Here is an 11,626-nt window from a genome sequence, read left to right as displayed (position 1 = left end):
TCTCTGGGTTTCTTGGACTTGGGTGGCTATTTCCTCCCCCATTTTAGGGATGTTTTCAACTATTATCTCCTCAGGTGTTTTCTCATGGCCTTTCTTTTTGTCTTCTTCTTCTGGGACTCCTATGATTCGAATGTTGGGGTGTTTAACATTGTCTCAGAGGTCACTGAGGTTGTTGTCCTCATTTAATTCTTTTTTTCTGTTTTCCTCTTGCTCCATTTATTTCCACCATTCTATCTTCTACATCACTTATCCTATCTTCTGCCTCAGTTATGCTACTGTTGATTCCATCCAGAATGTTTGATCTCAGTTATTGCATTATTCATTATTGATTGACTCTCCTTTATTTCTTCTAGGTCCTTGTTAAACATTTCTTGCATCTTCTCAATCTTTGTCTCCAGACTATTTATCTGTAACTCCATTTTATTTTCAAGATTTTGGATCATCTTTACTGTCATTATTCTGAATTCTTTTTCAGGTAGACTCCCTATCTCCTCCTCTTTTGTTAGATTTGGTGGGTGTTTATCATGTTCCTTTACCTGATGAATATTTATCTGCCTTTTCATCTTGATTAGATTGCTGTTTTTGGGGTGGCATTTCTGTATGCTGGAAGTTTGTGGTTCCTCTTTATTGTGGAGTTTCCTCCCTGTGGGTGGGGTTGAATGAGTGACTTGTCAAGATTTCCTGGTTAGGGAAGCTTGCATCAGTGTTCTGGTGGGTGGAGCTGGATCTCTTCTCTCTGGAGTGCAATGAAGTGTCCAGTAGTGAGTTTTGGGGTGTCTATGTGTGTGTGTCTTTTGGTGTGACTTTTGGCCGCCTGTATTTTAATGCTCAGGGTTATGTTCCTGCGTTGTTGGAGAATTAGCTTGGTATGTCTTGCTCTGAAACTTGTTAGCTCTTGGAGTTTGGTTTCAGTGTAGGTATGGAGGCTTTTGGATGAGCTCTTTTCAATTAATATTCCATGGAATCAGGAGTTCTCTGAGGTTCTCAAGTTTTGGAGTTAAGCCTCCTGCCTCTGGCTTTCAGTCTTATTCTTACAGTAGCCTCAAGACTTCTCCATACAGCACTGATGATAAAACATCTAGGTTAATGGTGAAAAGATTCTCCACAATGAGGGACACCCAGAGAGTTTCACAGAGTTACATGGAGAAGAGAAGAAGGAGGAGGGAGATAGAGGTGACTAGGACATGACTGAGTGACTTCCCTTTCACTTTTCACTTTCATGCATTGGAGAAGGAAATGGCAACCCACTCCAGTGTTCTTGCCTGGAGAATCCCAGGGACGGGGTAGCCTGGTAGGCTGCCATCCTATGGGGTTGCACAGAGTCGGACATGACTGAAGCGACTTAGCAGCAGCAGCAGGAGGAGAAGAGGTGGAATCAAAAGGAGAGAGAGAAATCTAGCCAGTAATCAATTCCCTGTGTGCTCTCCACAGTCTGGAACACTCAGAGAGGTTCACGGAGTTACACAGAGAAGAGAAGAGAGATGAAGGAGATAGAGGTGACCAGGAGGAGAAGTTCAGTTCAGTTCAGTTGCTCAGTCATGTCTGATTCTTTGTGACCTGATGAATCGCAGCATGCCAGGCCTCCCTGTACATCACCATCTCCCAGAGTTCACTCAACCTCCCGTCCTTCGAGTCAGTGATGCCATCCAGCCATCTCATCCTTGGTCGTCCCCTTCTCCTCCTGCCCCCAGTCCCTCCCAGCGTCAGAGTATTTTCCAATGAGTCAACTCTTTGCATGAGGTGGCCAAAGTACTGGGGTTTCAGCTTTAGCATCATTCCTTCCAAAGAACAACCAGGGCTGATCTCCTTGCAGTCCAAGGGACTCTCAAGAGTCTTCTCCAACACCACAGTTCAAAAGCATCCATTCTTCAGCACTCAGCTTTCTTCACAGTCAACTCTCATATCCATACATGACCACTGGAAAAACCATAGGAGAAGAAGAGGGGGAGTCAAAAGGAGACAGATCTAGCCAGCAGTCAGTTCCCTAATTGTTCTTCACAGCCCAGAACACCCAAAGAGATTCACAGAGTTAGGTAGAGAAGAGAAGGGGGAGGGAGGAGATAGAGATGACCTGGTGGAGGAGAAGGAGAGTCAAAAGGGGAGAGAGCAATCAAGCCAGTAATTGCACTCCTAAGTAAAAATGGGTACTGAAGATTGGATTCTTAAAGGTACAAAATTCTAACAAATACCACAAAGCAAAGATTAAAAATCTAGAGTAGAGGTTCGACTCTTGAAAATACAATATTAAAAAAAAGCAAAATCACAAAATTATAAGATATATGTATATGAAATTTGCTTTAAAAATAAGGTCTTTTTTGGCAAGGTAATAGTAGGTTATAAAAATGAAAATTGAAGGAGTAATAAAGAACTTTAAAAAATTTTTAAATGATAATAGCAAAGTAAGAATTTCTCTGGAGCTGTTGTGGACAGTGTGAGGTCAGTTCAGTTTCAGATAGTTCCTTGTTCCAGCTTATACTTCTTTTCAAGCTCTATAGGCTCCTTTCAGTGTAGTCAGTGCAAACTACAGGGTTTTCATCTGTTGCACCTGTCACTTCTAAAGTGGTTCCCTCTTCTTTGTTTATTTTGGCTTCTGCTCTTTGCAAGTCTCTTCAGTGTCTAATATCTGCCCTGACACAAGGAGGCGAAAGTGGTCACTTATTTAGGCTCACTTGTTCAGTTGTGCTGTGGGGGGTGGTGGTGGGAGGAACACTGCAAATAAATATCACTGGCGTGTGTGAGGAGTGCTCGCAGTGTCTGGGCCACACTGGATTTGCCCCCACTCGTGGCATGTGTGCTTTCCTGGTCTACACTGCTCAGGTTCCAGGTTGCTCTGCAGGGAAACTGTCCAAAGCAGGCCCTGTGTTTCATGCACTTCCCAGGTCTAAACTGCTCAGGTTCGGTTCTTGGGTACTCCACAAAGGCACAGACTCAGTTGGGTCTGTGTTTTGTGCCCTTCCCAGGTCTGAGCAGCTCAGCCAACCAGGTGGTTGGTGAGCACACTCTCCCAGGTGTGCAGTGCGTCTTATCACCAGCCAGGTCCCGGCTGCTCAGTTTCCTGGGTGTGCAGTGAGAGCGCCATCTCAGGTGTGCCGTGTGTCGCTTCTGGGGAGCTGATCTCTGACTGTGACCCTCCTGGCAGATGTCAACCATCCAGGGTCCCAAGAAGACTTGGTTAGCAACTGGGAGCTTGCTCGCAGTTTGGTAGAGGATGCCGTCTCTGGGGCAGAGATTGCCCCTTGCCTTCTGGCTCTGGCTGCCGCCTGTCTGCCTCTCTGCCTCCTCTGGAGGGAGGGGCCGGTCCAAAGTCAGCTAGCTCTCTTCTGGTATTTGCTCAGTCCTTTGTTCTGTGAGCAGGCCCCGCAGTGCCTTAGGTTAGAGCTTTTCACAGGAAAATTCTCTCTCTCTCTTCTTTTTTCCTCTCTCTCTGGCTGTCCCACAGTTTAGGTTGCTAACTCACATTAGTTCCCTCCGATTGTCCTCAGGGCATTCAGGCCCAGTCCTTACCCTAAGCATGTGGCCCTTGCTTCCCTGTTCAGCCCCTGCTCACTGCTGGTGGAAGTGAGCGTCTGGGCTACTTCTCTGCTGGGAGTTGCAGTTAGGCGCGTATTCTGTGGGTTTTTTTTTTCCCCCTCCTGTTTATGTTGCCTTCTGAGATTCTGAAACTCCTCACAGACTTGCTGGTGAGAGGGTTTCCCGGTGTTTGGAGACCTCTTCTCCTTCATGACTCCCTCCCTGGGACAGGCCTCCATCCCTAACTCTTTAGTCTCTCTTTTTATCTTTTATATTTTATCCTACCCCCTTTAAAAGAGAATGGGTGGCCTTTCTGGGTGCCTGGTGTCTTCCGTCAGCGTTCAGAGATGTTTTGTGGAATTTTCTCAGTGTTCAGTTGACATTTTGATGAATTTGTGGTGGAGAGAGCGATCTCTTTGTCCTATTCCTCTGCCATCTTAGGACCTCCCTGCATTTCTTTTTCTTTGGGATGGTCTTGATCCCTGTCTCCTGTACAATGTCATGAACTTCCATCCATAGTTCTTCAGGCACTCTATCAGATCTAATCCCTTGAATCTATTTGTCAGTTTTGCTGTATAATTGTAAGGGATTTGATTTTAGTCATACCTGAATGGTCTAGTGATTTTCCCTACCTTCTTCAACTTAAGTCTGAATTTGACAATAAGAAGTTCATGATCTGAGCCACAGTCAGCTCCTGGTCTTGTTTTTGCTGACTGTATAGAGCTTCTCCATCTTTGGCTGCAAAGAATATAATCAATCTGATTTCGGTATTGACCATCTGGTGATGTCCATCTGTAGAGTCTTCTCTTGTGTTGTTGGAAGAGGGTGTTTGCTATGACCAGTGCATTCTCTTGGCAAAACTCTGTTAGTCGTTGCCCTGCTTAATTCTGTATTCCAAAGCCAAATTTTCCTGTTACTCCAGGTATCTCTTGACTTCCTACTTTTGCATTCCAGTCCCCTATAATGAAAAGGACATCTCTTTTGGGTGTTAGTTCTAAAAGGTCTTGTAGGTCTTCATAGAACCATTCAACTTCAGCTTCTTCAGTATTACTGGTTGGGGTATAGACCTGGATTACTGTGATACTGAATGGCTTGCCTGGGAAGGAACAGAAATCATTCTGTCATTTTTGAGACTGCATCCAAGTACTGCATTTCGGACTCTCTTGTTGATTATGATGGCTACTTCATTTCTTCCAAGGGATTCTTGGCCACAGTAGTAGATATAATGGTCATCTGAGTTAAATCCACCCATTCTAGTCTATTTTAGTTCGCTGATTCCTAAAATGTTGACATTCACTCTTGACATCTCCTGTTTGACTGCTTCCAATTTGCCTTGATTCATGGGCCTAACATTCCAGCTTCCTATGCAATATTGCTCTTTACAGTATCAGACTTTACTTCCACCACCAGTCATATCCACAGCTGGGTGTTGTTTTTGCTTTGGCTCCGTCTCTTCAGTCTTTCTGGAGTTATTTCTCCTCTGTTCTCCAGTAGCATACTGGGCACCTACTGACCTGGGGTGTTCATCTTTCAGGGTCTTATCTTTTTGCCTTTTCATTCTGTTCATGGGGTTCTCAAGGCAAGAATACTGAAGTGGTTTGCCATTCCCTTCTCCAGTGGACCACGTTTTGTCAGACCTCTCCACCATGACCCGTCCATCTTGGATGGCACTACACGGCGTGGCTCATAGTTTCATTGACTTAGACAAGGCTGTGGTCCATGTGATCAGATTGGTTAGTTTTCTGTGATTGTGGTTTTCAGTCTGTCTGCCCTCTGATGGAGAAGGATAAGAGGCTTATGGAATCTTTCTGATGGGAGAGACTGACTGAGGGGGAAACTAGTTCTTGTTCTGATGCTCAGTTCAGTTCAGTTTAGTTGCTCAGTTGTGTCCAACTCTTTGCGACCCCACGAATCGTAGCACGCCAGGCCTCCCTGTCCATCACCAACTCCCGGAGTTCACTCAGACTCACGTCTGTTGAGTCAGTGATGCCATCCAGTCATCTCATCCTCTGTCGTCCCCTTCTCCTCCTGCCCCCAATCCCTCCCAGCATCAGAGTCTTTTCCAGTGAGTCAATTCTTCGCATGAGGTGGCCAAAGTACTGGAGTTTCAGCTTTAGCATCATTCCTTCCTAGAAATCCTAGTCTTCTCCAACACCACAGTTCAAAAGCATCAATTCTTTGCTGCTCAGCCTTCTTCACAGTCCAACTCTCACATCCATAATGACCACAGGAAAAACCATAGCCTTGATTAGATGGACCTTAGTCAGCAAAGGAATGTCTCTGCTTTTGAATATGCTATCTCGGTTGGTCATAACATTTCTTCCAAGGAGTAAGTGTCTTTTAATTTCATGGCTGCAATCACCATCTGCAGTGATTTTGGAGCCCCCCAAAATAAAGTCTGACACTGTTTCTACTGTTTCCCCATCTATTTCCCATGAAGTGTTGGGACCAGATGCCATGATCTTTGTTTTCTGAATGTTGAGCTTTAAGCCAACTTTTTCACTCTCCTCTTTCACTTTCATCGAGAGGCTTTTGAGTTCCTCTTCACTTTCTGCCATAAGGGTGGTGTCATCTGCATATCTGAGGTTATTGATATTTCTTCCGGCAATCTTGATTCCAGCTTGTGTTTCTTCCAGTCCAGCATTTCTCATGATGTACTCTGCATATAAGTTAAATAAGCAGGGTGACAATATACAGCCTTGATGTACTCCTTTTCCTATTTGGAACCAGTCTGTTGTTCCATGTCCAGTTCTAACTGTTGCTTCCTGGCCTGCATACAGATTTCTCAAGAGGCAGGTCAGGTGGTCTGGTATTCCCATCTCTTTCAGAATTTTCCACTGTTTATTGTGATCCACACAGTCAAAGGCTTTAGCAAAGTCAATAAAGCAGAAATAGATGTTTTTCAGGAACTCTCTTGCTTTTTCCATGATCCAGCGGATGTTGGCAATTTATTCTCTGGTTCCTCTGCCTTTTCTAAAACCAGCTTGAACTCAGGAAGTTCACAGTTCATGTATTGCTGAAGCCTGGCTTGGAGAATTTTGAGCATGACTTTACTAGTGTGTGAGATGAGTGCAATTGTGCGGTAGTCTGAGCATTCTTTGGCATTGCTATTCTTTGGGTTTGGAATGAAAACTGACCTTTTCCAGTCCTGTGGCCCCTGCTGAGTTTTCCAAATTTGCTGGCATATTGAGTGCAGCACTTTCACAGCATCATCTTTCAGGATTTGAAATAGCTCCACTGGAATTCCATCACCTCCACTAGCTTTGTTCGTAGTGATGCTAAGGCCCACTTGACTTCACATTCCAGGATGTCTGGCTCTAGATGAGTGATCACATCATCGTGATTATCTGGGTTGTGAAGATCTTTTTTGTACAGTTCTTCAGATGCTCAGTAAGTCTTTAATCCAATTTTCTGTTGATGAGTGGGGCTGTGTTTCCTTCCTGTTATATACCTGGGGCCAAACTATGGTGGAGGTAATGAAGATAATGGCGACCTCCTTCAAAACGTCCCAAGCGTGCACTGCTACACTCAGTGCCCCAATGCTGCAGCAGGCCCCTGCTGACCTATGCCTCCACCAGAGACTCCTGGACACTCATGGGCAAGTCTGGGTCAGTCTTTTGTGGGGTCACTGCTCCTTTCTCTTGGGCTCTGGTTCTGTTTGTGGCCCCCAAGAGTCTGTTTCCCAGTCCTGTGTAAGTTCTGGCAGCTCTATGGTGGGGTTAATGGCGACCTCCTCCAAGAGGGCTTATGCCGTACCCAGGCCTGCTGCACCCAGAGCCCCCGCCCTGCAGCAGTCCACTGCTGACCCGTACCTCCACAGGAGATTCTCACACACAGTTATGTCTCAGTCTCTGTGTGGTCTCTGGGTGCTGGTGTGCACAAGGTTTGTTTGTTTGAGCCCTCGAGTGTCTCTGGCAGGTATGGGGTTTGATTCTAAACACGATTTTGCCTCTCCTACTATCTTGCTGGGGCTTCTCCTTTGCCCTTGGACATGAGGTATCTCCTCACAGCTGGTCCAGCACAGCACGGCCACTGCTCCAGATTCTCAAAGATTCTCTTGATCAGGGTGAAAAAGGGGAGTGAAAAGCTGGCTTAAAACTTAACATTCAAAAAACTGGTATCCAGTTCCACCACTTCACGGCAAATAGAAAGGGAAAACATGGATGCAGTGGTAGATTTTATTTTATTTGGCTCCCAAATCTCTGAGGACAGTGACTACAGCCTTGAAATTAAAAGACGCTTGCTTCTTGGAAGGAAAACTATGACAAATCTATATAGAATATTAAAAAGCAGAGACATCATTTTGCCCACAAAAGTCAAACCAGTTAATCTTAAACGAAATCAACCTTAAACATTCATTGGAAAGACTGATGCTGAAGCTAAAGTTCCTATACTTTGGCCACCTGATGCAAAGAGCTGATTCATTAGAAAATATCCTGATGCTGGGAAAGATTGAAGGCAGGAGGAGAAAGAGGAGACAGAGGGTGAGATGGTTGGATGGCAACACTGACTCAGAGGACGTGAGTTTGAAAAAACTCTGGGAGATAGTGAAAGACTGGGAAGCCTGGCGTGCTGCAGTCCATAGGGTCGCATAGAGTTGGATGTGACTGAGTGACTGACCAACAAGTCTGCATAGAAATTAAATAAACAGGGTGACAATATACAGTCTTGTCATACACCTTTCCAAAATTTGAACCAGTCAGTTGTTCCATGTAAGATTCTGTTGCTTCTTGACCTGCATACAGGTTTCTCAGGAGATAGGTAAGGTGGTCTGGTATTCCCATCTCTTTAAGAATTTCCCACAGGTTGTTGTGATCCACACAGTCAAAGGCTTCGGTGTTGTCAACAAAGCAGAAGTAGATGTTTTTCTTGGAGAAGGCAATGGCACCCCACTCCAGTACTCTTGCCTGGAAAATCCCATGGATGGAGGAGCCTGGTAGGCTGCTGTCCTTGGGGTCGCTAAGAGTAGGAAACGACTGAGCGACTTCCCTTTCACTTTTCACTTTCATGCATTGGAGAAGGAAATGGCAACCCACTCCAGTGTTCTTGCCTGGAGAATCCCAGGGACGGGGGAGCCTGGTGGGCTGCCGTCTATGGGGTTGCACAGAGTCGGACACGACTGAAGCAACTTAGTAGTAGTAGTAGTAGTAGTAGTAGTAGTAGTAGATGTTTTCCTGGAATTCCTTTGCTTTCTCTATGATCCAGTACATGCTGGCAATTTGATCTCTGGTTCCTCTGCTTTTTCTAAACCCAGCTTGTACATCTGGAAGTTCTTGTTTTATGAATCTGAAGCCTAGCTAGTTTGAAGGATTTTAAACATAACTTTACTAGCATGAGAAATGAGCACAACTGTGGGGTAGTTTGAACCTTCTTTGGCATTGCCCTTCTTTGAGATTGAAATGAAAACTTACCTTTTCCAGTCTTATGTCCACTGCTGAAATTTTCAAATTTTCTGGCATATTGAGTCCAACAGTTTAATAGCATCATCTTTTAGGGTTTAAATAGCTAAGCTGGAATTCCATCACCTCCACTACCTTTGTTCGTAGTGATGTTTCCTAAGACCCACTTGAATTCAGACTCCAGGATGTCTGTCTCTAGGTGAGTGAACACACCATTGTGTTTATCTGGATCATGAAGATCTTTTTTGTATAGTTCTTCTGTGTATTTTTGCCATCTCTTTTAAAATCTCTTCTCTTCTGTTAGGTCCTTATCATTTCTGTCCTTTATTGTGACCATCTTTGCATGAAATGTTCCCTTGATCTCTCCAGTTTTCTTGAAGAGATCTCTAGTCTTCCCCACTCTATTGTTTTCTCCTGTAAATGTCAACTATGTCAAGCTGATGAAAGTGTTAAGTGTTCTGCGGCCCTATTGATTTACTGTCCAGTTCTGTTAATTATTGAGAAAAGCTGTGTTGAAATACCCAGTTGTAATCATGGATTATTGTTTTTAATCTCATTAGTTATTGCTACATATATTTTGAAGCTCTATTATCAATTTGCACTTAATTTGAGTATTGTTACATATTCTCAATAGATTGACTCTTTATCATTATGAAATATTCCTTTTAATCCCTGGCAATAGTCTTTGATCTGATGTTTACTTTGTTTGATATTAACAAAGCCATTCTAACTTTATTATTATTGTTTACACTATATATATTTTACTATACTTTTTACACTTACATTTTGTATTTTAGTATTTAAAGTGAGTTTCTTGAATTCATCATATAGTTGGATTATGTTTTTCTTTGTTTTTGTTTTTTAAATCCAATTTGGAAAACTGCCTTTAATTGAAATGCTTAGACTGTTTAAATTTAATGTAGTAATTAAAAAAATTGGATTTCAGTCTATCAGCTTGATATTTATTTTCTGTTTCCCTCATCTACTTTTTATTCCTTCTCCCCTCCTTTCTTGACTTCTTTTGGATTGTCTTCTAACATTCCATTTTATTTTACTATTGGCTAATTAGCTGAACATCTTTTAAATGTTAAAAAAGTTATTTATTTATTCATTTGGCATTCCTGGATCTTTGTTGCAGCATGTGGGATCTTTTGGGCTTCTCTGATAGCTCAGATGGTAAATAATCTGCTTGCAGTGCAGGAGACCTGGGATCAATCACTGGGTCAGGAAGATCTGCTGGAGAGGGAAATGGCAACCCACCCCAATATTCTTGCCTGGAGAGTCCCATGGATAGAGGAGCTTGGTGGGCTACCTCCATAGGTTGCGAAGAGTTGCAAAGACATGGCTGAAGTGACTTAGCATGCACACACGCCTGCACACGTGGGATCTTTTTAAACTTGTGGCATGTGGGATCTTTAGTTATGGCATGCAAACTCTTAGTTGTGGCATGTGGAATCTAGTTCCTTGACAAGGGATTGAACCTGGGCTTCCTGCACTGGCACTGTGCAGCATTAGCCACTGGACCACCAGGGATGTCCCTTAGATATATTTTATGTGGTTGTTTTAGTATATAAAATTAAATTAACAAAAGGAACATTGCAGACTTCAGTTCAGTTCAGTTGCTCAGTCGTGTCTGACTCTGCGACCCCATGAATTGCAGCACGCCAGGCCTCCCTGTCCATCACCAACTCCCGGAGTTCACTCAGACTCACATCCATTGAGTCCCTGATGCCATCCAGCCATCTCATCCTCGGTCATCCCCTTCTCCTCCTGCCCCCAATCCCTCCCAGCATCAGAGTCTTTTCCAATGAGTCAACTCTTCGCATGAGGTGGCCAAAGTACTGGAGTTTCAGCTTTAGCATCATTCCTTCCAAAGAAATCCCAGGGTTGATCTCCTTCAGAATGGACTGGTTGCATCTCCTTGCCGTCCAAGGGACTCTCAAGAGTCTTCTCCAATACCACAGTTCAAAAGCATCGATTCTTTGCTGCTCAGCCTTCTTCACAGTCCAACTCTCACATCCATACATGACCACTGGAAAAACCATAGCCTTGACTAGATGGACCTTAGTTGGCAAAGTAATCTCTCTGCTTTTGAATATGCTATCTAGGTTGGTCATAACTTTTCTTCCAAGGTGTAAGCGTCTTTTAATTTCATGGCTGCAATCACCATCTGCAGTGATTTTGGAGCCCCCCAAAATAAAGTCTGACACTGTTTCCACTGTTTCTCCATCTATTTCCCATGAAGTGATGGGACCGGGTGCCATAATCTTCATTTTCTGAATGTTGACCTTTAAGCCAACTTTTTCACTCTCCTCTTTCACTTTCATCAAGAGGCTTTTTAGTTCCTCTTCACTTTCTGCCGTAAGGGTGGTGTCATCTGCATATCTGAGGTTATTGATATTTCTCCCGGCAATCTTGATTCCAGCTTGTATTTCTTCCAGTCCAGCATTTCTCATGATGTACTCTGCATATAAGTTAAATAAGCAGGGTGACAATATACAGCCTTGACGTACTCCTTTTCCTATTTGGAACCAGTCTGTTGTTCCCTGTCCAGTTCTAACTGTTGCTTCCTGATCTGCATATAGGTTTCTCAAGAGGCAGGTCAGGTGGCCTGGTATTCCCATCTCTTTCAGAATTTTCCACAGTTTATTGTGATCCACACAGTCAAAAGCTTTGGCATAGTCAATAAAGCAGAAATAGATGTTTTTCTGGAACTC

The sequence above is a fragment of the Oryx dammah genome, unplaced genomic scaffold (genome assembly GCF_014754425.2).
Source record: "Oryx dammah isolate SB20612 unplaced genomic scaffold, SCBI_Odam_1.1 HiC_scaffold_13, whole genome shotgun sequence".
NCBI classification, from domain to species: domain Eukaryota; kingdom Metazoa; phylum Chordata; class Mammalia; order Artiodactyla; family Bovidae; genus Oryx; species Oryx dammah.
The sequence above is the reverse complement of the archived record's forward strand: the minus strand, read 5'-3'. Positions refer to the sequence as shown.